General features: G+C 43.9%; 1 protein-coding gene across 4 annotated transcripts in view; it reads left to right on the top strand.

The window, feature by feature from the left end:
• The first annotated feature begins 12,819 nt into the window (after positions 1-12,819).
• The window catches only part of CCDC160 (coiled-coil domain containing 160), a 68,154-nt gene continuing 56,145 nt past the window's right edge, over positions 12,820-24,828 (top strand). For 2 of the 4 annotated variants that reach the window (XR_003857477.1, XM_029606663.1), the window contains exons 1-2: positions 12,820-12,951; positions 21,576-21,699. The gene's annotated coding sequence lies outside the window, so the exon portion shown is untranslated. The remainder of the gene's footprint in view (positions 12,952-21,575; positions 21,700-24,828) is intronic. The other 2 variants (XR_003857478.1, XM_029606664.1) reach the window with 1 other exon arrangement.

The raw sequence follows: 24,828 nt of genomic DNA, 5'->3' as shown, positions 1-24,828 counted from the left end.
TGCAGAGCCTGTTATGGATGTCACAGGATGACGGGCCTGTGATAAAATGGAGTAACACCAATGAAGAATGAGACCAGTCTGTCATAAAAAATGCCACTTTATTAAGTTGCATTTAAAATAACATATTGAAAAAAAATTTAAAAAACAGATACATAGTCACAGTCCATATTAAAAATACTTTTAAAACTGGAACATATTATGAAAAAAACAGGTAGAAGGCCACAGTGTGTGTTCCTCCCAGCATTCATCTTCCTTGAGGTTTGCTCCCAACTTAGAAGTGACAAATGGAGTTAGATCACTGTCTCTAATCAACACAACCCCCCCTCCCCCGCCCTGTCAACTCACACCTCCCCAAGTGTGAAAACGTACCTCCAAAATAGTCCATTGTGATGGAGCTTATTTCCCCCTTGCCATACGCTCTTTGTCTGCGGCAGGTGTGAACATATTCGGTTCTGGCCATAGGCCAGGGTCCACATCTAGATGAATGCCATGCCGGAGGGCGATATTATGTAGCATACAGCACACTATGATGATATCTGCAGCTTTCTCTGGCAAATACCATAGTGCTCCTCCAGAGTAGTCAAGGCCTCGTTATAGCGGATCTCTGCCGCTGCACATGGTGCAGGCAGGGGCACGAGCAACCATGCTTTGCAGCCGTAATAAGCATCTCCTGCAACAAAATGGAAATACAACAAGCCATTAACTCGCTGCGTGCCTTGCCTTTCCTTTGACATCCAATAACAAAAAAGTAGCAGAGTCAAAAAGGGTGCAAGGCACCAAAATAAATCATGCTGTCAACTTGTTGATACCCACCCCATAGAGCGTACATGTATAGTGGAGTAGTATGCACTTTCGGCACCATGAACCAGAAAGAGTGCACTATTCTGCTTTCAGTACCCACCCCAGAGAGCTTACAATTTAACTTTTTAGTTTACACTTTGCTTTGACTTACATTTCAAATTTATCCAGCAGGCAGCCTTTGCTGTATTTCCCTTCTACAAACTTTGTGCCAGTGACAACTGTTCAAGGATGAAGGAGTCATGGCAGCATCTGGAAAAGCTGGAGACAATGCCAAGGATCCTCATGTGAGCATTGCACACAACTTGTGTTTTCAGGGAGTGGAATTTTTTTTTTATAAATACTTCCTGTTACAGTATGACATTTCTCTAGCATATTTAAAGAGTGTGTGTGTGTGTGTGTGTGGTGGGGGGAATTGAGAACAACTTGGATGCAATCTATTGCATCCATTACATTCGGCATGCCAGCTATATAAAAATAGAGTGTGCTTCATCTTCCTGCCACTTTATAAGCTGCTATGGGTCCCTGACCCTGATCATAGCTCTGGCTGAAATGCCTTGAAAATGATGACCGTTTCATATCAGCCACTACAGCCACTGTATTCTGGAAAAAGCCAGTGGCAAGAAAATGCAAGAGAAGCCTGACCAAGCCTGAAATGGCATGTCCACAATCGGTTAAAGGATCAATATCATCTCTGATTTCCTCACAGAGAGAAAGAATTGCCCTGGAGCTCAGTCTGTATGCCTGGACCACACCCGTAACCCCAGCAGTGCTGTCCTCTGGCAAAATATCCACTGCCTGTGTGCTGGCTTGAACCAGAAAAGCCTGCTTCTCTCAGACTCTCCTTCCTTCTTCAGCGATAAAGTGTCTTCTCTGTCACTCATCTCTCTCTCTCTCTCTCTCTCTCTTCTTTGCTCTAATTCTTTGGCTCACCCGCAAAATATACCATAAAAAAAACATACATAATCTGTTTGCCATAGAGAAGCACCTGTACATAGCACCAAAATAGACTAAAATGGCCACCAAAAATGTGCCTTAACTTTTACTCCTGCTCTGACCCTGGTGTTAAATTTCCTGTGTTAAAAAGCACGTACTAGAATGTCTCACTGCTAACTTGGCTCTCTGTGTTGCCGTTAATAGCTAGTACCTTTGTTCACATGTGATTTGCAAGCATCCACGCTAAGCATATTGCATCCTTGTTAGTGCTGTTTTTTTTGTACTAAAACCCATATTATATACCTGAATAAAGTTGGTGCCCAAAAACCCACGGTAGGCTCAGCCTAGCTTATTACATCTGCCCCTGTATTAAGGATCTGCCTTGTTCTGCATGTGTGACTGAGGTGCAGTATTACGGCTAGCAGGTAATTTTTCTGCAGGGATTTGTAGCAGGCTGGTTTGTTCTGTTTCCCCAGCAGGTGGTGTATTAGTGCTGTAGAATCTGGTTTAATATGTGCATTGCTGCCTTTTCATAGATAAGGTTGCTGCTGTTTGAATCCTGAGAGTAAATGCTGATATGGTATGACAAGGTTTTAGGTGGGTATTTTTTTTCCAGAGGTCTGGCAGTGGAAGGAGTTTTCTGTTACTGAGGTGACACCAGAATTTTAATATATATATATTTTATTTTTTTTGCATGTATACACTATGGAGGAAATTTTCTGGAAAAATTATGTGGGAGTGACACGTAAAAATATTACGTGCATGTAAGTAGCATATACGCGCATATATTAGTTTATAAACCTCGAGAGTACAGATATACTTGCAGTATCATGTGTAAATGTGAACAGGGATTAAAAAAAAAGGGGTCAGTCTATAGGTATTCCAAGGTGGGGTTCAGAAGTATGCATACAAAAAAGTCATTTTTAATGCTGGTAACTGCTTGATATTTTAAAGTGTCACCCATGAGGCAAGACGGCTATTGCAGACTACTTAGAAATCCATTGTCGGGTGTACTTTATTGATAAGAGTACAACTAGAGGAGCTCAGACCTGCATGCCTAGGGCCCTTCCATGTTAACATGTTAACCCCCCCCAAAAAAAAAAATCAGTTCTAGTCATGCTACTAGTTTTCACACAAATATCACAGAATTATACTTTAAAATATACATGGTAATCTTTTACATAGAAAATCGAGTTATTATAAGCAAATTACAGCAATACTATGATATAAAATTCAGAGCAGGAGCTGGTCCAGCATTGCTAAGCTTTTGATAAGACCAGAGGTGATGCTAGGCATGGGCCCTGTGCCTGAAATGACATTGGCCTGCAAGACTCTGCACCTTTAAAAGGGGAGGGGGTGTCTTTTAGGACACTGCTGTTCTGCTGACTGTCTGGCTGAATGTCAGCATCAGAGCATGGCCCATACTTCCCCCCCTCATGATCAGGAAACCAGATCTTCCAGATGTGTAGCCATGCATCTAGTATAAACTTTTTTTATTTAAAAAAAGTGAGTGAGAGGGATTCAGACCCAGCAAACTTGGAATAGTATACAGGTCGATACTGTAACGTGCGGTTGAAGATTTCCCGTCTGTATCGTGCTGGGAGCGCACAATTCGGACGCGTAAGGCGATCCAGCGATACAGTCTCCAGTTTCACGCGTCCTTAGCGCTTCTTAAAACAGACGCATAACCCTTTCCGCACCCATCATGTATATGATATGTAAATGAACGAATTAGCTGTATAATGAAGGAATTAGCTATTCCCCTCCGATACTGTGACGCGCGCTCAGATTATCTCCTTTGTAACCCGCTATTTTGCCGCGTCCTTAACCTGTTAGTTTACCGCCTACCCTCTACTTGGTGTTAGTGTGGTGTTCGAAAATTAAAACGGGAATAAAGTGTAAAAAATGGGGGTAAAACCAAAGGGAGTAAAGTGTAAAAAACATTGCAGCGTAAGTTGTTTATATATATGTATAAATACCTGTCACTTTCCTGTCACTTTCCGAATCCCCCAGGCGTGCAGTCATCGAGGCGGCGGCGGGAGCCGGGCGGACGGGCGCCCGTTCATCCAGGCGGCGGCGGCGGCGGCGGGAGCCGGCGAGCGGGTGGGCGCGCGTTGGATCCAGGCGGCGGTGGGAGCGTGTTCAATCCAGGCCACGGCCGGGTGGGCGTGCATTCATCCAGGCAGAGGGAGCCGGCGGCAAAAGCGGCCTCCGGCTCCCTCTGCCTGGATGAATACACGGCCCCCGCCGGCAGTGAATGAATGCCTGTGCGATTTCGGCGCTCAAGGCAGTCACATGTCGTGACGTCACGCCTTGAGCGCCGAAATCGCACAGGCATTCATTCACTGCTGGCGGGGGCCGTGCATTCATCCAGGCAGAGGGAGCCGGAGGCCGCTTTCGCCACCGGCTCCCTCTGCCTGGATGAATGCACGCCCACCCGGCCGCCTTGAGCGCCGAAATCGGGAGGAGAGGAGAAGGGAGAAGGGACTACCGTAGCAGGCCCGAGCCTTGCTACTTTTTCGGTTTTTTGTTTTTTTTTGCTTCGGGAGGACGGGACAGGACTGGGGCTGCACCGGAGACCGGACGGGGCCAGGGCAGGTGAGCGGGGGCTGGGGGAAAGTTTGCCGAGCATCGGGGAACATAACTGTCCACTTCCTGGTACCTGTCATTTCAAATGTCACTTGAAATGACATTTGAAATGACAGATACCAGCGCGTCCGTGAAGCGTTAGGCCCGCGAACCCAGGATACTGTATAGGCGCTCTATACAGTAAAATGGGTTGCGCGGGCCTAACGCTTGCCTAAGGCTTCGCAGCCTCGGCATGCATTTGCATGCAATTTGAAGAGAGTATCGAGCGGTAGGTGAAGAGAACTGTGCGTGCGGGGAACGAGGGTGCGCCTGATACTGCCGCACTGTTTCTACCGCGGCCTTAGAGTATCGATCTGATAGTTTGGAAGGCAGCTGTACTAAATGCATAAAGTTTACCATAAGGAGATTAGATATCCTTTCAGGGTTCTTTAACATTTAAAGTCTTTATAGGCTCTAATCCAGCATGTCAATGTGATTAGAACATAAGATATACCATACTGGGTCAGACCAAGGGTTCATCAAGCCCAGCATTCTGTCTCCAACAGTGGCCAATCCAAGTCACAAGTACCTGGTAAGTACCCTAACATTAAATAGATCCTATGCTTCCAGGTTTATGTGCTTTCCGTTTTTCCAGTAAACACTGACTGGCAGATGCAGTAATCTCGGTGTTAAACTGTGTTCTGGTTTTCAATGCATAATTTTAACATCCAGATTAATGTTTTTTAAACTCCAGATGCAGTAAGCTCATGCTATGCTAATGCATCGGGAGTTTAAAAAAAAAAAAGTGCCAAACCTTTAAAATATGCATTCGGCACAGGCCGAATGCACATTTTAACTCAGGGAAGGGGGGTGGGGGGTGGGATGGAGGCATCCTGACAGGCTAACAAGTAGGTGGCAACAACCATTTCCACCACCACTTAGCCGGATAAATACTGATTTATAGAGGTGTGAATCATGTAATCGATCGTCTTAACGATCGATTATGGCTGGGGGGGAGGGAAATCTGATCGTCGAGTTGTTTTTTTTCTAAAAATCGTTAAAAATCGTAAATCGGGGGAGGGCGGGAAAACCGGCACACCAAAAAAACCCTAAAACCCACCCGAACCTTTAAAACAAATCCCCCACCCTCCAAAATGTTTTAAATTACCTGGGGTCCAGTGGGGGGGTCCCGACGCGATCTCCTCCCGCTCTCTGGCCACCGCTAGTGGCCCTTTGCCCTTATCATGTGACAGGGCAAAGGTAGCGCCGGCGCCATTTTGTTTCCTGGCTCACGCGTGCGGGAGATCGCCCCCGGACCCCTACTGGATCCCCAGGGACTTTTGGCCAGCTTGGGGGGGGCCTCCTGACCCCCACAAGACTTTCCAAAAGTCCAGCGGGGGTCCGGGAGCGACCTCCTGCGCGCTACCTTTGCCCTGTCACATGATAAGGGCAAAGGGCCACCAGCGCCATTTCTCAACGCAGCGGTGGCCAGAGAGCGGGAGGAGATCGCATCGGGACCCTCCCCCACTGGACCCCAGGTAATTTAAAACATTTTGGGGGGGGGGTTCGGGAGGGTGGGGGATTTGTTTTAAAGGTTCGGGTGGGTTTTAGGGTTTTTTTGGTGTGCCGGTTTTCCCGCGCCCTATTTAACGATACAATACAAATGCCCCTGACGATAAATCGGGGGCATTTGTATTGTATCGCGTATCTAATGATTTTGGACGATTTTAAAATTATCTGACGATAATTTTAATCGTTCAAAAATGATTCACATCCCTTCTGATTTATCTGGCTACCTGGCAGCAGGAAGCAGCTGCCAGATAGCTGTTTAAGTCACTACCTACCCAGATCTCTGGCACAGGTCACTACTAGTTAGCTGAATAAAGTACATATTCTGCTAAGTAGCGTTGAACTGTGCCAGATAAGCGGATCAGTACTGACTGATACTGCCAAATAGTTTTAACAATCAGTATTTATCGGGGTAAGTGGAGATGGTGGCTGCCACCACTTACCCGGATAAATCAATAATTACCCAGTTACGTGATGGCAGCTGCTGGCACTTAGTACAAACACAAGTGCAGTAAACATTTCATAGTCTACATAATCTCAAAAAGGCTTTATTGCACTTGTTGTGTTTGTACTATTGCTGCTGAGTGCAGTTACAGCTCATGTGGGCTTATTTTGGAGCTGCTGGCACTTACCCAGAGTGTTCCTGACTTCTTATTTTCACTTTAACCTTTTTTCACTCGATGGAGGCGTCTCTTTGAAATAAGGTGAAGGTGGTTTCTCTGCCTAAGATAAGAAAGTTTGAATACTTTTGAGAGATGTATTTAGAGCATTTGAACAATTGAAATGCTTTGAAACAAGAGTTGAGGATGTGCTGATTTGTGCGTCTGGGCAAGCCTTTTTTGGGACGTGCAGAAGACCCTATGGATAGATGTTGTACATGAGCAGTGGGAGATTGTTTGAAAAAACTCTCCTGAAGAAGCCTGAGGAAAGGCGAAACATGTAGAGAGAACAAAAGGAGAACAAAAGGATTGACGTTCTTGTAACGCAAGAATTAAAGTGCAATATAACTCTTTCTGCTTACGAAGTGAAATGTATTAACATCTGATGATATGTTATGTGAAGATTTATATTTAATGGTTATATTTGAATGTTTAGAAAATTGGAAATGATTTTTATAAGGAGTTGAATGTAGAACGGATGTGTATATGTGTAGTATGGGTGGTGTGTGAATTTTGTCTATTGTTTTTATAAAGATATTATGTCTATTGTGTGGGGTATTATGGATTAATTGTGAATATTTTTCATGAATTTTTCACCAATAAAGATTATTGAATTGGATTGATGTCGCAACTTTTAAAAGGGCATTATTGTACAGATGTAAGATCGTGAAATCAGAATCCACTCTCTGTGTTCCCTCCAGTGCTTCTCTAGAGCTAATGTGCAGACCCACTCCTAGTTATTTAGAAAAACCTTAGACATCAGCAGGGGACGTGATATGACTTGGTGTTTGAAGGAAAACTCTTGGCCAGTCCTGACTTTTGACAACCCCACCAGATACACTGGAAATGGAAGTTCAAAAACCTGAACTGGCCAAATATGTCAGGGCTGAGCAGGCCGGTTAAATCCTAGCAGGAGCAGCACAGGATTCGAAGATTGAGCAGTGTAGTTTGTTTGGGGTTTTTTTGCGTCCTAGCCGGCCGCCTCCCCCTTGGGTTGAGTGGGCAGGTTCTGGCAGCCAGCAGGACTTTGCTGGCAGGGCACTTGGAGAAGGGGTTCAGGCAGGAACAAGGCAGTCTAAGGTCTGGGCAGCAAAGAAACAGGGCAGGCAAGAATACAAGAACAGGGGAGCCTAACTCAGGGCAAGGCAGGGACAAGGGGCAATAGGAGTGTGCATTCGTTCCCTACGAATTGGTAATCCGCAACGTATGGGGCCATATTCGTTGTATTCGTGGGGAAGCGAAACGTATCGTGATTCCCCACGAATACAACGAATCTTTGCCAAATTATTCGGCTGTCTAAAGGAGCCAATTTAAACAAACCCCCCACCCTCCTGACCCCCCCAAGACTTACCAAAACTCCCTGGTGGTCCAGCTGGTGGATGGCGCAGGCCATCCATTGCTCCTACCATGTGACAGGGGCTGACCAATGGCACCGGTAGCCCCTGTGACATAGTAGGTCAAAGGCTATCGGCGCCATTTTGAAACCGGCAGCCGAGGGTGTGAGTGCAGGAGATGGCTCCCAGACCCCCCGTTGGACTACCAGGGAGTTTTCATAGGTCTTGGGGGGGTCAGGAGAATGGGGGGTTGTAGTTAATTTAATTTTAGCCAGGAAATGAATAAGAATTAATGTATAAACGTTGCCGAATGCAACGTATCTGCCTCCCGACGAATACAAATCCCGAATGCAACGTATGGTGTCCCTCTGCACATCCCTAAGGGGCAACACAAGGGAAAGCACACCCAAACAAGAAAGGTCACTGGAAGGCATAATCATCGCAAGGAATGAGGCTAGGACACAAAGACAAGAAAGCCCACCGGTGAGTTGCTAGGTAGAGCAAGGAACAAGGCTGGAACACACAGGCAGGAATAAGGTAAAACAAGAGCAGGACAACTAGAACCAGACTGCAGGGCAAAACAGGGATTATACCAACAAAGAAAAAACAGACAAGCTAAACAACCAGGAGGCCTAGACAGGACAAGGGAAAAAGCAAGGACTATTCAGACAAGCTAGACCACTTATACAGGACAAGAGCAAGGTAGGTCACCGGATATCCTAGACAGGACAAGAAAAAGGCAATGTATACACACAAGCAAGGCAAGGTAATTGCAAGGAGCCAGGGCAACTCAGTGATGAGCTGAGTGAGAGAGGATTTTATAGGACTGGCCTTGCTGCATCAATGCAGCCTTCAAGGCACAGGCTAGAGCGAATCTTAGTGTGGCCCAGTGAGGATCTCTACTGGCGGGGAGGCCACCTAGCAGCCAGTATCATTACAAAATGCTTCCCTCCCAACTGGGTCAGCTCACATCTCAGCTTTATTTATTTATTTATGCAAATTTTATATACCGTTACACAGAACACAAGATTCTATCTTTACGGTTTACATAGTAAAAATCATTATACAAAGGATAGAAACAGAATAAATACAATAAAATTCAATAAAAAATAAAAACAAAATAACTAAAATCTATTCATTAAAAATAAAATAAATATAGTTAAGAAAATAGAAATAAGAATCCCTCCGTCAATCTTTAGTTTCTCAATTACCCTCTTTGGCATTGGTTCCATATACTTGCTGAAAGCACCATGTTTTTAGGTCTTTCTTGAATTTCTTCGTTATCCTGTACTCTAAGTTCCAGTGGTAGGCTGTTCCAGAGTTTTGGCCCTGCAATCGAAATAGCCCTGTCCCTCACTTCGCTGAGGTGAGCAATCTAAAGGTAGGCACTGAAAGTAACCCTTTATTTGCTGACCTTAGTTCTCGTTGAGGTACATGGAGTTTGATAATTGAGTTCTGCCAGTCTGTTTTGTCTCCATATATGATCTTATGAATCATACATAATGTTTTATGTTTGATTCTATACTCAATTGGTAGCCAGTGTAAAGACTTTAAAACTGGCGTAATGTGATCTTTTTTTCTTGTATTTGTTAGTATCCTTGCTTCGACATTTTGGATAACCTGGAGGAGCAGTATAGTTGCTTTTGGAAGTCCTAGCATGGTAGAATTGCAATAATCAAGTCCTGAAAACAATAACACCTGTACAACATATCTTAAATTATTTTGTGAGAGCAAGGGTTTTAGACGTTTCAACAATCTAATTTACTAAAACCTTCCTTTAAATTTTAGATATGTGGGCGTTAAAGTTTAATTCATAATCAATGATGAGTCCTAAGTTTCTTGTTGTATCCGTTAACTTAAAACATGTTTGATCATCAAGGATGATTATTTTTCTTTCTAAACTGACATTTTTTCTATCTAAAATCATGAAAACGGATTTATCTAAATTTAAAATCAGTTTCATTTGTACAAGAAGTTGGCCAATGATTTTTAAGTACATTTCGACCATTCTGAATGTGGATTCAATATTGCTTTCTATCGGAAATAGCAGCTGAATATCATCCACGTAAATGTAATAAGGTAAGCCTAGACCGGTTAACAAGCGACATAGCGGTAAGAGGTACACATTAAACAAAGTGGCCGATAGGGCCGAGCCCTGCAGAACTCCTGTTGTCAATTTTATCTTTTCTGACATAATACCTTTAATCCTAACCATAAAAGTTCTATTTTCTAAAAATGATCTAAACCATTTTAAGGTAGTATCTGTTAATCCAATGTCTTGTAATCTATTGAGAAGAATATTATGATCTACCGTGTCGAAGGCCGCTGAAAGATCTAACAACACTCTATCAAAACCCCTAAGAACCAGGTCCAACAGAGAGAGTAATAATGTCTCAGTACTATATAATTTGCGAAAACCATGCTGTGATGTATAGGACCTCATTATTTTCTAAGTGCTCACTTACGGGCCGATACAGTAAAGTCCGCGGGAGAGCAGGCGAACGCCCGCTCTCCTGTTCACGCGATTCAGTATGCAAATTAGGCCCGGTGGTAAAAATAGGTAAAAAGAGGCGCTAGGGACACTAGCGAGTCCCTAGCGCCTCTTTTTGGACCGGAGGGGTGGCTGTCAGCGGGTTTGACAGCCGACGCTCAATTTTGACGGCGTCAGTTCTCGAGCCCGCTGACAGCCACGGGTTAGGAAACCGGACGCCGGCAAAATTGAGCGTCCGGTTTTCGACCCTCGAGTCGCGGGCCGACATCAAATTTATTTTTTTTTAACTTTTGGTAACTTTCGGGACCTCCGACTTAATATCGCCATGATATTAAGTCAGAGGGTGCACAGAAAAGCAGTTTGGGTAGGCGCTAATTTCTGAAAGTAAAATGTGCAGCTTGGCTGCACATTTTACTTTCTGAATCACGCGGGAATACCTAATAGGGCCATCAACATGCATTTGCATGTTGCGGGCACTATTAGGTTCGGGGGGGTTGGGCGCGCGTTTTCGACCCCTTACTGAATAAGGGGTAACACTAGCGCATCGAAAACGCGCATCCAATCGAGGGTTAACAGTGCGCTCTGTCGGAGCGCACTGTACTGTATCGGCCCGTTAGTTGTTTGTTTACTACTTTCTCGATTAGTTTTTCCAAAAATGATAAATTTGAGATTGGCCTATAATTCTTTAAAATCTAGATCTAGATCTGGCTGCTTCAAGATTGGTCTTACTATTGCATTTTTTAGCAGTGCTGGCATAATTCCTTCATTGAGGGATTGATTAATTATGGCTACTAGAAATGTACTAATTGTTTCTACACACTGCTTGAGGGTTAATGTGTTCATCCTGTCCAATGGATGATTTGCTGGATTTAATTTCCGAATCAAGTTTTCAATTTCAAGCTTTGTTGTGATTTCAAATTTTGACCATTTTGGTATCTCCCTTTTTGGCATATTAATATTCTGTGTTGGAATATGGTCCAGAGTCTCAATCAAGTTATCTACCTTAGTTTTAAAAAATGATGCTATTTCTTCACATTGTGATTCTGGTAATGTTTCGCATCTCAAAGGATCACTAGTAAGTTTAGTAACAATATCAAATAAAGTTTTTGGATTATTTGAAAATCTTTGGATTTTTGCATTGTAATTGTTTTTTTGTATTGTTTATCATTTTCCTATAATAGGCTAAATAAACTCGATAATTACTTAAATCTAATATTGATTGAGTTTTTTGCCATTTTCTTTCTTTTCTTCTCAATGCAATTTTTATTTGCCTTAAATCATTATTATACCAGGGATTCCGTTTTTTTAATTCTTTCACAACTTTAGTTTTTTGGGGGTTTATTTTATTTGTTATTTCCTGTGTTATGGTATGCCAACTATTAGCTGCATCCTCGGTACCATTAATCTATGTGTCTAATAATGCTTGTGCTAATTCATTCGACAGTAATTCGAAGGTTTTCTATATTGGAAGGTGATTTTTTTTATTCATTTCCTTTTATCATAATTTGTAAACGAAATATTTAATTCTAATAGAAAATGGTCAGACCAGGGAACAGGACTAATAACTAACTTTATATCATTTACTATTTTTGAATTTGCAAAGTTTTAGCGAGAGGAAACGTCACCTAGAGAGGGCGTGGAATCTGTCTGAAGGTTTTCAAATACAGGTTAGTCCAGGGCTTCCCTGGTGACCCCACCAGGGTCCAATCTGGGAAGTCCTGGATTAGACCACCATTTGTCTGGGCTAATCAGTAGTGACACATAGATGGTGTGACAAACACTACTAGAATGGTCCCCCTCCCCTCCATTTGCCTTCCCCCCTCCCTACCATCCAGTACCTTCTTCACCGAGGACCCCCCTCCATCTCTTCTGACATTCCATACTATTGCCTGTTTGTATCTTTGGTCTCTTAATTTATTTTTGGTGATACAAGCACACCACCGCACGTTGTGCACAAGCCAGTATACAAATTTAGCTCTGCCTTCTCTCTCTGTATTGTTCAATCTGGTGCCGCAGACAGCTGCTGGCGGGAGCCTAAGGACTGCAGGATGCTGCAGACAAGGGATGATCAAGGAGTGACAAGGTGGCTAGAGGCAAGTGAAAGGAAGGATGGTGAGAGGGGCAATGGAGAAGGAAGGGGAGAGAGGGGAGGGGATGATAGTAAGTGAAAGGAAGGATGGTGAGAGGGGCAATGGAGAAGGAAGGGGAGAGAGGGGAGGGGATGAGAGTAAGTGAAAGGAGGGGAGGGATGGTGAGAGCAAATGAAAGTTGGGAAGGAGTGGGTTAGGGTGAAGGGAAGGCTGAAGTGAGAATGAATGAAGGGTGGAAGGGATTAGGGTGAAAGCAAAGGGAGAGTAGGAGGGAGTAGGGTGAAAGCAAAGGGAGAGAGGAGGGAGTAAGGTGAGTGAATGGAAGGAAGGCATTAGAGTGGGTGACAGGGGAGAGAAGAACTCTGTTCTGTGTGATTGGGGTCCACCTTAAAAACAGGTCTGCCTTAAACCAGTGCCGATATTTGCGACCCCGCCCTCTTCGTCACCATCGAGATCGCGGTTGCTGCTGGTTTGTTTTCTATCTGCTGTTGGAGGGGCTCTGCAAGGTGAGATGGGAGAAACGGCATTTTAGCGTTTTGGGGCCAGGGATGTGGTGGGAGAGCCTGGAAACTTTTCTTTTCCTTTGTATACCAGAGACAGCTGGGCCAGAGGCACAAAAGAGCTTTTTGAGTGTGTGGCTTGCAGGAAATTGAACACAGGCGAAAAGGAAGTGTTTTTCTTGCTCGGGATGGATTTTAAATTTTATGTCCTACTTTGTGGCAAAAAGAAGGATTCCTTTCTCATTTTAAACCCGCCGATTCATGATATGCTGAGACCCTCAAAAAATGCAGCAGCCTTTATCAACAGCATTTTGCTGAGCACTCAAAAACCCCTTCTCCCTCCAGGTTGAGGACTGGTAGTAGCAAAGAAAGTCTGAAAACCAATTTTCAAAAGCCATTTACCCTGGTAAATAAGGGTGTCTGAAAGCCCATCGTATACGCACGGTGGAGTCGGAGAATCAACCACAAGCCCCTTAGAGATGGTTAGGTCAGGGTAGGGAAAAAGTATCCGCAGATAAAGTAGATTCAGATCTTAAGGCAGATTTCAAAGGAAAAGTACTTTGAGAATGGGTGCAAAGTCCTCAGGGGAAAAAGTATCAGCGGAATTTGCAAGTACCCAGATAATTCTTAAAATTACCCCCTAAAAGAATAGGCAATTTCAGTTTTTAGAACATATTGCTAGAACGAGGATAAATAAAGCCTTGCAATAACAGACAAGATTAAAAGGAAAACGAGTAGTCCACGACAAAGATGCAAATGTGTGAATAAGATCAATAACCAGATTTCCTACACAGTGGGTCCCAAACCAATATGTGAAAATTTATCTCAGCAAACTCAGCAAGGCAGGTTTAACTCTGGTATTTTATTCTTAACCAAATTGAAAAGGTTCTCGCCCTTTATCAGATCAAGGTTATTTTCAATAAGACAAGTTCCAGGACCATGTTCCTATTTCTGTCTGCCCACTCCCCATCAAATCTGAGTCTGATATGAACATGGTCATGGGAAATAGCATTCCCTCAGGCAGATGGGTGGATTGAATCACTGCTATAGCACTTTTAACTCAGGTTGAAAAGCGTGAATAAAAACAAATTGAGAATACATTTCAAAGCAATGCCCCTGGCCCCCCCCCCCCCCCCCCCCAAAAATGGAAAAAAAACAAGCAAACATAAAAGTGAAAAAATACTGAAAAAATGTATCTTTAAATCTGAATCACTGAACCTTTGAAATCTTTTTCCAGAAGAGTTTTTGCTTAAGCACAGCTGAGAATAGTCCTTGGGAATCTCCAGCTGATCCGGTTTCACAAGGGGAAAATCTTGCCAGATTTGATAGATTTCTTTTCTTAGCATCCAGTCAGATGAATCCAGAGCAAGTGGGTTATGCACCTCTACCAGCAGATGGAGACAGAGCAAACTGATGTCACAGTATATGTACCCCTGCAGTGAAATCAGCCTTGCAGTATTCTCTGTCCCTGGCAGATGGTGGATGTGTATCTGCTTACTGGGAATTGCTTCATTTTGAGAGAGAGAATTAAGGAAATAAATTTGCCCTGCTCTCCTGTGGTCCCTCCCACAGTTGAGAATTCCTGAGGTGATTTTCATGGACCCTCAGATGAGTGCCTTGGCCTGGTAGCTGAAAGGTAGCTAGTGCAGGAAGCCGAGCTCGGCGGTGATGGCTCATGCCCTCTCCCCCTGCAACCAGAGACTGTCTCTGTACTCAGCCAGGTAAGGCTGAACTCCGGTAAGTTTTTTTAAATAAAATTTGAAAAAAAGTAATATACAGAAACTTAGGAGGAGGCTTTTGTTGCATAGGGCTTCCTCCTTCCCCCGGTCTCCGTGCTTGGCACGCCGTTCCAACAAATCTGCTTCACTTTTTTGAAGGAGTTAATAAACATGTGGATAAAGGTGAACCGGTAGATATAGTATACTTGGATTTTCAGAAGGCGTTTGACAAAGTTCCTCATGAGAGGCTTCTAGGAAAAGTAAAAAGTCATGGGATAGGTGGCGATGTCCTTTTGTGGATTGCAAACTGGCTAAAAGACAGGAAACAGAGAGTAGGATTAAATGGACAATTTTCTCAGTGGAAGGGAGTGTGCAGCGGAGTGCCTCAGGGATCTGTATTGGGACCCTTACTTTTCAATATATTTATAAATGATCTGGAAAGAAATACGAGTGAGATAATCAAATTTGCAGATGATACAAAATTTGTTCAGAGTAGTTAAATCACAAGCAGATTGTGATAAATTGCAGGAAGACCTTGTGAGACTGGAAAATTGGGCATCAAAATGGCAGATGAAATTTAATGTGGATAAGTACAAGGTGATGCATATAGGGAAAAATAACCCATGCTATAGTTACACACAGGTCGATCCAGTAAAGTGTGCTCCGTCGGAGCGCACTGTCACCCTGCTCTGGACGCGTGTTTTCCCTTACCCCTTATTCAGTAAGGGGAGGAAAACACGCGGCCCACCCGCGGCACCTAATAGCGCCCTCAACATGCAAATGCATGTTGATGGCCCTATTAGGTATTCCTGAGCGATCCAGTAAGTAAAATGTGCAGCCAAGCCGCACATTTTTACTCTAAGAAATTAGCGCCGCCCAAAGGTCGGCGCTAATTTCTTCCGGCGCCAGGGAAGTGCACAGAAAAGCAGTAAAAACTGCTTTTCTGTGCACCCTCCGACTTAATATCATAGCGATATTAAGTTGGAGGTCCCCAAAAGTAAAAAAAAAAGTTAAAAAAAAAAAAATTCGGCCCGCGGCTGTCGGGCCGAAAACCGGACGCTCAATTTTGCCGGCGTCCGGTTTCTGAGCCCGTGGCTGTCAGTGGGCTCGAGAACCGACGCCGGCAAAATTGAGCGTCGGCTGTCAAACCCGCTGACAGCCGCCGCTCCAGGCCAAAAGGAGGCGCTAGGGACGCGCTAGTGTCCCTAGCGCCTCTTTTTCCTCGTTTGCACCGCGTCGCCTAATTTAAATACTGGATCGCGCGCACCGGCGAGGGGCCGGTGCGCGCGCCGGGAGAGCGGGCGTTAGTCCGCTCTCCCACGGACTTTACTGGATCGAGCTGACAGTTAGGTTCCATATTAGGTGCTGCAACCCAAGAAAGAGATCTAGGCATCATAGTGGATAACACATTGAAATCGTCAGTTCAGTGTGCTGTGGCAGTCAAAAAAGCAAACAGAATGTTGGGAATTATTAGAAAGGGAATGGTGAATAAAACGGAAAATGTCATAATGCCTCTGTATCGCTCCATGGTGAGACTGCACCTTGAATACTGTGTACAATTCTGTTCGCCGCATCTCAAAAAAGATTTAAATGCGATGGAGAAGGTACAGAGAAGGGCGACCAAAATGGAACAGCTCCCCTATGAGGAAAGACTAAAGAGGTTAGGACTTTTCAGCTCGGAGAAGAGACGACTGAGGGGGGATATGATAGAGGTGTTTAAAATTATGAGAGGTCTAGAACGGGTAGATGTGAATCGGTTATTTACTCTTTTGGATAATAGAAAGACTAGGGGGCACTCCATGAAGTTAGCGTGTGGCACATTTAAAACTAATCGGAGAAAATTCTTTTTCACTCAACGCACAATTAAACTCTGGAATTTGTTGCCAGAGAATGTGGTTAGTGCAGTTAGTATAGCTGGGCTCAAAAAAGCTTTGGATAAATTCTTGGAGGAGAAGTTCATTAACGGCTATTAATCAAGTTGACTTAGGGAATAGCCACTGCTATTACTAGCAACGGTAACATGGAATAGACTTAGTTTTTGGGTACTTGCCAGGTTCTTATGGCCTGGATTGGCCACTGTTGGAAACAGGATGCTGGGCTTGATGGACTCTCGGTCTGACCCAGTATGGCATGTTCTTATGTAAACATTTTCGCATGGAAACCTTGTGCTCGGTGATGATGGCCGTGCATTTGGCAGAATTTCTGACTTCCTTGGATCTGTCTGAAGTGTACTTTTAGATTCCCATCCAACCAGAACATCAATGCTTTCTGCGGTTTGCAGTTCTGGGGCACTGCTTTCAGTTTTGGGCGCTGCCCTTTGGTCTGGCCACCGCTCCCAGAACCTTTTCCAAGGTAATGGTAGTAGTTGCGGCAGAGTTGAGAAAGGATGCAATCCTAGTACGCCTGTATTTGGATGACTAGCTGATTCGAGCCAAGTCACCAGAAGAGAGCTGCCTGGTGACTCACAAGGTGATTTCCCTGTTGCAGGAGCTCGGCTGGGTGGTGAACCTAGCCAAGAGCAGTTTTCAGCCTACTCCAGTCGCAAGCATTTGAAGCCAGTGGCAGTGACCTTGCAGATAGCTTCTGGTTGTTTCCTTGGTGGCTTGCTCTTGTTTCCTTCTCTCCCCAGGAGGTTGATGACTCAGTCACTGAAATACCATCATGATTTGGTTCGACATGAAGCAGGGCAAGGTGTTTCTGCCGGAAGCTCGAATTCAGATGGTGCTAGCTCAACTCATCTGTTGAACAATCTGTGGCTGACCACTTGACTTAATGACAGCAACCCTGGAAGTGGTACCTGTGGGCGAGGGCACATATCATCCTCTTCAGCGCTCCTGCTGTCTTGGTGGAACCTTGCAGTCTCAGGATTATTTGATTTGGCTCCACCTGCCGATTTGGAGGTTTCCTCCTAACTGCGGGTGGTGGCTGCAGGCAGATCATCTATGGAAATGGTTTTTTCCCTAACTTCTCCAGACTGGCTAGTACTGACGATAGATGCAAATCTCCTTGGTTGAGGAGTTCACGGTCATGAGCTGACAACGCAAGGCACTGGAGTACAGAAGAGTCTCTCTGGAACATCAATCCGGCTGGAAGCCAGGGCGGTCGGTTGGCATGTTTACAGTTTGGCGACAGGCTTCAGGAAACGATTGGTCCTAATGTTGGACAATGCAACGACTGTGGAGGAGGAATAGCCTAGTGGTTAGAGCAGTGGGCTACGAACCAGGAGACCAGGGTTTGACTTCCGCTTGTCGCTCCTTGTGACCTTGGGCAAGTCACTTTACTCTCCCATTGCCTCAGGTACAAAACTTAGATTGTAAGCCCTTCTGGGGATAGAGGAAATACCTACAGTACCTGAATGTAACCGATGTGATATCTCAGATCGAATGTTGGTATATAAAAAATAACAAATAAATAAATAAATAAGAGCCAACAGGTATTGCAGGAAATAGATCAGCTTATGGAATGTGCAGAAGTGCATCTCCAAATTATCTCAGCATCATGCATTGCAGGCAAAGATAAAGTAAGAGCAGACTTTCTCAGCAGGGAGAGTCTGGACCCAGGAGAGTGGGCATTATTAGACAAGACGTTTCAGCTTATTTGGAATTGCTGGGGTCTCCCGTTCTTAGACCTGTTGGTAACTTTGTACAATGTGAAAGTTCCGCAATTCTTCAAGCCGTAAGAGAGATCCGAAGTCATTGGAGAGAGATTCCCTACTGCAGGAGTGGTCGGAAGTCAAATTGCTGTATGCCTTTCCTCTATGGCCTATGTTGGGTAGATTGATTTGAAGGATCAAATGCCACAGAGGAATGGTGCTCTTGGTCACTCCAGATTGGCCCAGGAGACCGTGGTATGCAGATTTCGGAGGCTTCCTGGTGAATTTACCTTTTCGAATTCCAGCATTCAGGAACCTGTTGCAGCAGGGACCTGTTCTTTATGAAGATCTGACTCTATTTTGTCTTACAGTATGACCCTTGAAAGGGCTCGCTTGCTGAAACATGGATACTCTCTGGCAGTGATTTCCACCTTGCTAAGAGCTAGAAAGTTCTCCACTTCCCTGGCCTATCTGCGGGTTTGGAGAGTATTTAAGGCCTAGTGTGCAGATCTAGGTACTGTTCCTTCGTTGGTCAAGATTCCGCTCATTTTGTAATTTTTGCAGGATGGCTTGAATTAAGGCTTGGCTCTCAATTCCTTAAAGGTGCAAGTAGCAGCTCTTGCCTGTTTCAAGGGTCAAGTAAATGGTGGATCCTTGTCTACTCTTCCTGATGTGGCCTGTTTTCTGAAAGGAGTGAAACATCTTCGTCCTCCTTTGCAGTTTCCGGTGCCCCTCTGGAATCTTAATTTGGTTTTGGATTTTTTTGACGGGCCCTACGTTTAGACCAGTATGTACTCTGTCCTTGCGGTTGCCTATCTTGAAAACTGTGTTCCTTGTGGCAACTTGTTCTGCTTGTAGAGTTTCAGAACTGCAGGCCTTGTCTTGCCGGGAGCCATTTCTCCAGGTGATGCCAGGCATGGTACAGCTGCATATTGTTCCTTTTTACAGAAGGTGGTCACTGAGCTTCACTTGACTCAGTCTCCCTACCATCTCTGGACAGAGAGAGAGAGATGTAGAAGAGTATTGTCTGTTGTGACCCTTGGATGTCAAGAGATATATTGACAGGTATCTAGAGGTTAAAGAGCCTTTGCGAAAGTCATATTGCCTGTTTGTCCTTCATAGCAGTACTAGACAGGGAGAACCAGCCTTGCAGGCTACAATAGCTCACTGGATTAATGAGGTAGTCACAGCTGCATACGTGGATGCTGAGAAGCCGTTACCTTGTCAGGTTAGGGATCATTGCACTAGGGCTCAGGCAGTGTGATGGGCGGAATTTAGACTGTTGTCTCCCATTTAACATTTGCCGAGCTGTGACATGGTCCTTCTTACACACCTTTTCCAGGTATTATCGTCTGGATGTTCTGGAGAAAACGCGGCCTTTGCACGTGCGGTTTTGACTAGACAGTGGTCTCCTTCCCTATTCAGGAGTAGGTTGGAAACATCCCACTTGTTCTGGAGTCATCTGATTGGATGCTAAGAAATGAGAAATTACTACTTACCTGACAATTTCCTTTTCTTTAGGACAGTCAGATGAATCCAGCTTCCTTCCCTTGGCTGCCAAATGATTGCATAATGATCCTCCTGTGTGCCTACGTGTTACAGGGATTACTGGTAAGTGTATTACTCCAGTCCCTAGACTATTTATTTATTTATTTAACATTTTTCTATACCGACCTTCAAGGTTGAACACCATATCAGGTCGGTTTACATCGAACAGGGGGTAGATCAATATAACATAACATAACATAAGGAACAACTTTTTATAATTAGAGGAGGCAAAAGCAGAGAAGCAAAAAGTTACATAAAAACATGGACCATGAACTTGGAAGCTGATTCAGCTGGAAAAAGAGAAGCCTTAAGAGGGTATTAAATTAAATACAGTGTGACATGTCCGAGCCTGGTCTAGAGCCAGTTAACTTATTAGGGTAGAAAACTAATAAATGAGGTGAATATTGGTGGAGCGAGGTTCCATATTCATAAGCGGACTAGTATTGTTACGTTCTTGTCTGAGTTCAGTATTTCCTATTGGCTGAGTATTGAAATGGTTATCTGTTTTTAATCAAGATTTTTGCTAGTCTCTTGCTTTTGAAGAAAATACTGGCAGGCTGATGTCATTGCAGGGGTGTATATAGTGTGACATCAATTTGCTCTGTCTCCATCTGCTGGTAGAGGTGCATAACCCACTTGTTCTGGATTCATCTGACCATCATAAAGAAAAGGAAATTATCAGATTAGTAGTCATTTCTCATTTTACTATTATTTATGTGATTTATATTCTGCTTTTTGGCAATTCAGAGTGGATTACATTCAGGTACTGTAGGTATTTTCCCTGTCTAAGTATCTGATTCACTAAGGGTTTTAGCCATAGACACAAAATGGGAGTAAAGCCCTAATGAATCTGGTTCAAAGTTTGTACCTGAGGGTAAAGTGACTTGCCCAAGAATATGAAGAGTAGAGGTAGGATTTGAACCCTGGTTTTCCTGCTTTGTTGACTGCTGCTTTAACCACTAGGCTACGTCTTATCCAGCAGTTTACTCCTGTCCTGTTTGAGTTTCCCTCATTTGAAACTAGGGCTAGAATTCTGGTGCCATTAGCCTTCATTTACAGCTATTTGGGGATTGTTTCCCTCTTTTATTATTACCCCCACTCCAACCATACCTAGTCTAGTTATTGCAGTGACAATCCTCAGACAGGAAGCCATGCCTCAGAGCTCCTTCTGAAACCCTGTCATTACAGGCCCTGAATCTGGCCACTAGGTGTCATCCTTGAGCAATGACCTTGACTCCAGCACCACCTCAGCAGCAGTGTAATAAGGAGCCTCAGACATTGCACAATAGTGACATCCACTGGTGGGAAATTAGGATGCACATGCACCAGGTTCCCGAGGGACAGTCTGTGCTGCAAAGAGTTTCAATCTAGTTGGAGAGAAATATGGCAGGACAAAAGAGACTTTGGGAATTTCATTATTAAGAAAATGGCTAAAACCAACCAGGCTGTGATCAGGGTGAATCAAAGGTCAAGACTTAGTAACCTCAAACAGGTGGCTTTTTAGACTGGATTTGAATAAGGCCAGAGAGGGAGATGACACACCAACTCAGGAAGTCTAGGTTTGTATGTGTGTATAATATAATAAAATTAATTTTATATAATAATTATATTATATCTTCCTTATCTCTTGTTTCACCCATGAAAACTGATTCTAACAAGGAAATTGATATATGCTGAGAAAATATTAATATTGCTGAAAGGCAGATCCAGAGACTCCTTTCCCTTAAGTTGTGGTGATTTAAAATTGGGTTTGTCATGGTGAATCTCCATAGCAGGTATCACTCTTCCTGAAGTTTGATTGGATGCTGCACGTGCTCACAACCGATGACCACAGGAAAGAAGCTTTGGCTGTCACGGTTTTTAAAAGCAGGTTGCCATTAGGAAGAGAGCAATCAGGTAAGAAGAGACTCCCAATAGTCTCCACATTCTTGGCTCTGTATGCCTGGTTTTAATTTGATGGAGGTGGTGTCTTAATTATTTGTGAGCGTGTTTGAATAAGAAGGAGAATATTTATGCTGAGTAGGTTGTAAGCTCTGGGAGATGAAATTTTAATTTTTTATATTTGTTAACTAGATCTTGGAGATCTTCCTTTTTTTTTTTTTTTTTTTTTTTTTCTCCCTAGAAACAGCATAATTTGCAACCTGAGAAAACCATTGTAAAATATGATTTTAAGCAATGACCAGGCATAAGCTTGAAATTGGCTGTTAAAGCATAAGAAAATGGAATACGCACTTGTACAGGAATTAGATAAATATGATAGTCGGGGGGGGGGGGGGGGGGGGGAGATGCTGTGCCAGTCTTCCCTGGTTGCTTGTTTGGATTGTCCACAGAGACTAAAAAAAAAAAAAGTCACATTTTGGCTTTTTCTGGCATGCAAACAGGATTTGATAGGAAAAGATCTGAATCTGCCCCAAGTTAATTGAAAACAAACACATTTAATTGTCAAGTTCCTCTCCTCCTTGGGTGTGATGACTAGCGAGAGTTCTAGTTCAGAGCCAGCCCAGGGCTGGTCTAGCAGTGCTAAGGAGGAGCAGATCAATTTGCCAGTAACAGGTTCTGTCCAAATCAAAGTGTCGGTAGTCGAATGTGCCATTCCAGTTTCAGAATAAGCCACCTCCATGCAGAGACAGGGTCTGGGTTCAAAGTATAGGGCCAGGTTAGCTTTCCAAGTTGCCAGGATAAACTTCCTGGTTTCCCAGCTACCCCTTCTCAAGGCAAAAGACCCAATTAAATTCCTCGGGGGGGGGGGGGGGGGGGTGTTTATTGACCCCAGGCCCAGCATCAAGCTTGTTATCTTCAGCATTTATTTTATTTATTTAAAAAGTTATATACTGCATGCTTCTGAGGGAATTCATGGCTGTTTAAAAAATTACATGCATAAGTGTACAAAAAGCAATAAAGTAACTAAAAAAAGATAACACAAGTGTGGATAAGGAAAAAAAAACCTGTCTGAGCTTCAGTGTACTGCGAGACTAGCATCTTTGAAGGAATGCGCAAAAAGATGTTTTCATTGCTTTTTTGAAGGATTTCATTGTCTGGGCAGCTCAGAGGAATTCCAGTACACTGTTCCATAAGTGTGGTCCAGCAACAGAAAAAGCTTGATTTCTGGTCACTTCAAATCTTGCTAATTTAGGAATTGGGACATGCAGAAGTTTATTTTGCATATCTCAGTTGCCTTGATGGTTTGGCAGTGTGAAGGGTAGATGCAAGCCATGTTTCAGGATAGCCACAATGAATATGCATATGAGAAAATGTGCATGCAAATGTTCTCTCATACATATTCATTGTGAATATGCATGAAAACCCGACTGGCTGGTGGGCCCACAGGACAGGGTTGGGGACCACTGCTTTAGAAGGTGCAGTTTATAGACGGAAGACTTGATTATTGAGATGTGTTGTTTCATTAAACACATTTGTTTAAGCTTTTCCCTGGCCCTATGTAATATATGATGGGAGAAAAAAAAATGTGCGATGTATTTAGTGCACATGCTAAAAGTAAAAAGTAAACTCCCCATGCAGTAAACTAACAGGATGCAAATATATCGGGAGAACCAAAAAAATCCACAAAAAATGAATAGCATGAATAAATAATATTAAATGCACATGCAGCAGGACCCCCAGTTGGTGTGATGGCTGAGACTGGGAAGCTACAATGTCCAGGTCCATCTAGCAAGGGGTGGGGGAAGGGGAGGTTTAACCTCCTGGGGCCTTTGTGTGGTCATATCGGTGGTTGTCCTCATTAAATGCACTGGTCTAGTCGCTGGGCAAGGAGCGCTCAAGGAGGAGAAAAGAAATACAAATTTACACTGTCCACCCAGTGGTGTCGTAATGTCCAGTGCCAAAAGAAATCAGTGTCCATCGATGGTTTTCAGCAAAAAGTTTACTTGAGTTTAAAAATCTAAAATCCATGCCAAAATAGAGAAAAATGAGAAATAGTATTAGAAAAATCAAAGTTATGAAAACCATTGTCTCTTTATCCATGACTCTCCTCCTAGATGATGTTCTTACTCTGCACTAGTATCCACTTCCATGATCCTTTCCTCTTGGAAGGTAGGGTAGTCTCTTTGTAATTTCAGCAGGAACAAGAGCTGGAAAAAGGTGACCCTTGCTTCCAGAAATAACCTTCAAAACAGGAAAAATCTCAAAACTCTTCTAACAGTCCAGTATTTAAAAAAAAAACAAACCAACAAAACCCCCCCACTTTACTCTGTTCACCCCTGCTGTTGACCATAAGCAAAGGCAAAAAGAGAGAGAACCCAGCCCTTCAAACACCAGGGGTTTCCCTTCCATTAGGAACTGGTTCACCTCCTAAAGTACAAACATCTTCAGTATCTAAAAATTCCTCTCTTGGTCAGTCCACATGGGGGATGGCAAAGACCAAACCATAGCAACTCCTTCCAAGTCTCTTCAAGTCCTCCCTCCCTCTTCACTAATTGCCTACTCTCTAATTCAGAGCATGCTCTAGGGGACTTTTATAATCCCAAGAAACACATCCTTTATAAAGATTTAGATAACTCAAGGGGAAGACTCCAAAATGCAAAAAGCCCCCCTCCCAGATGGAAAAGATGAGAAAACAGTTTAGTGACAAGCAAAGCCGGGTCACACACACAAAACATGAATTAAGCCTGTAAAACATGGCTTTAGGGCACAAAGGGGCATATTTTAAAACATACGCGCAGGCGTACATTTGTGCGCGCAACAAAAGTACGCCCAATTTTATAACATGTGCACGCAGCTGCGCGCATGTTATAAAATCAGGGGTCGGCGTGCTCTAGGGGGTGCACACTAGTGCAAATTGCGCACGCCGAGCCCTCAGGGAGCCCCGCTGGCTTTCCCCGTTCTCAAAGGACAAGCAGGATGGCAGTCCTCACATAAGGGTGACATCATCAGGATGGAGCCCAATCACGGAACGCTTTTTTTGTCAAAGTTTCTAGAACTTTGACTGGCACCCACTGGGCATGCCCAGCATAGCGCCAACCCTGCATCCAGCAGGGGTCCCCCCTCAGTCTTCTTTTTTCCGTGCAG

The sequence above is a fragment of the Rhinatrema bivittatum genome, chromosome 6 (assembly GCF_901001135.1).
Source record: "Rhinatrema bivittatum chromosome 6, aRhiBiv1.1, whole genome shotgun sequence".
Lineage (NCBI taxonomy): Eukaryota > Metazoa > Chordata > Amphibia > Gymnophiona > Rhinatrematidae > Rhinatrema > Rhinatrema bivittatum.
Note: the sequence above shows the minus strand (reverse complement) of the source record. Positions and strands in the feature narration are given on the sequence as shown.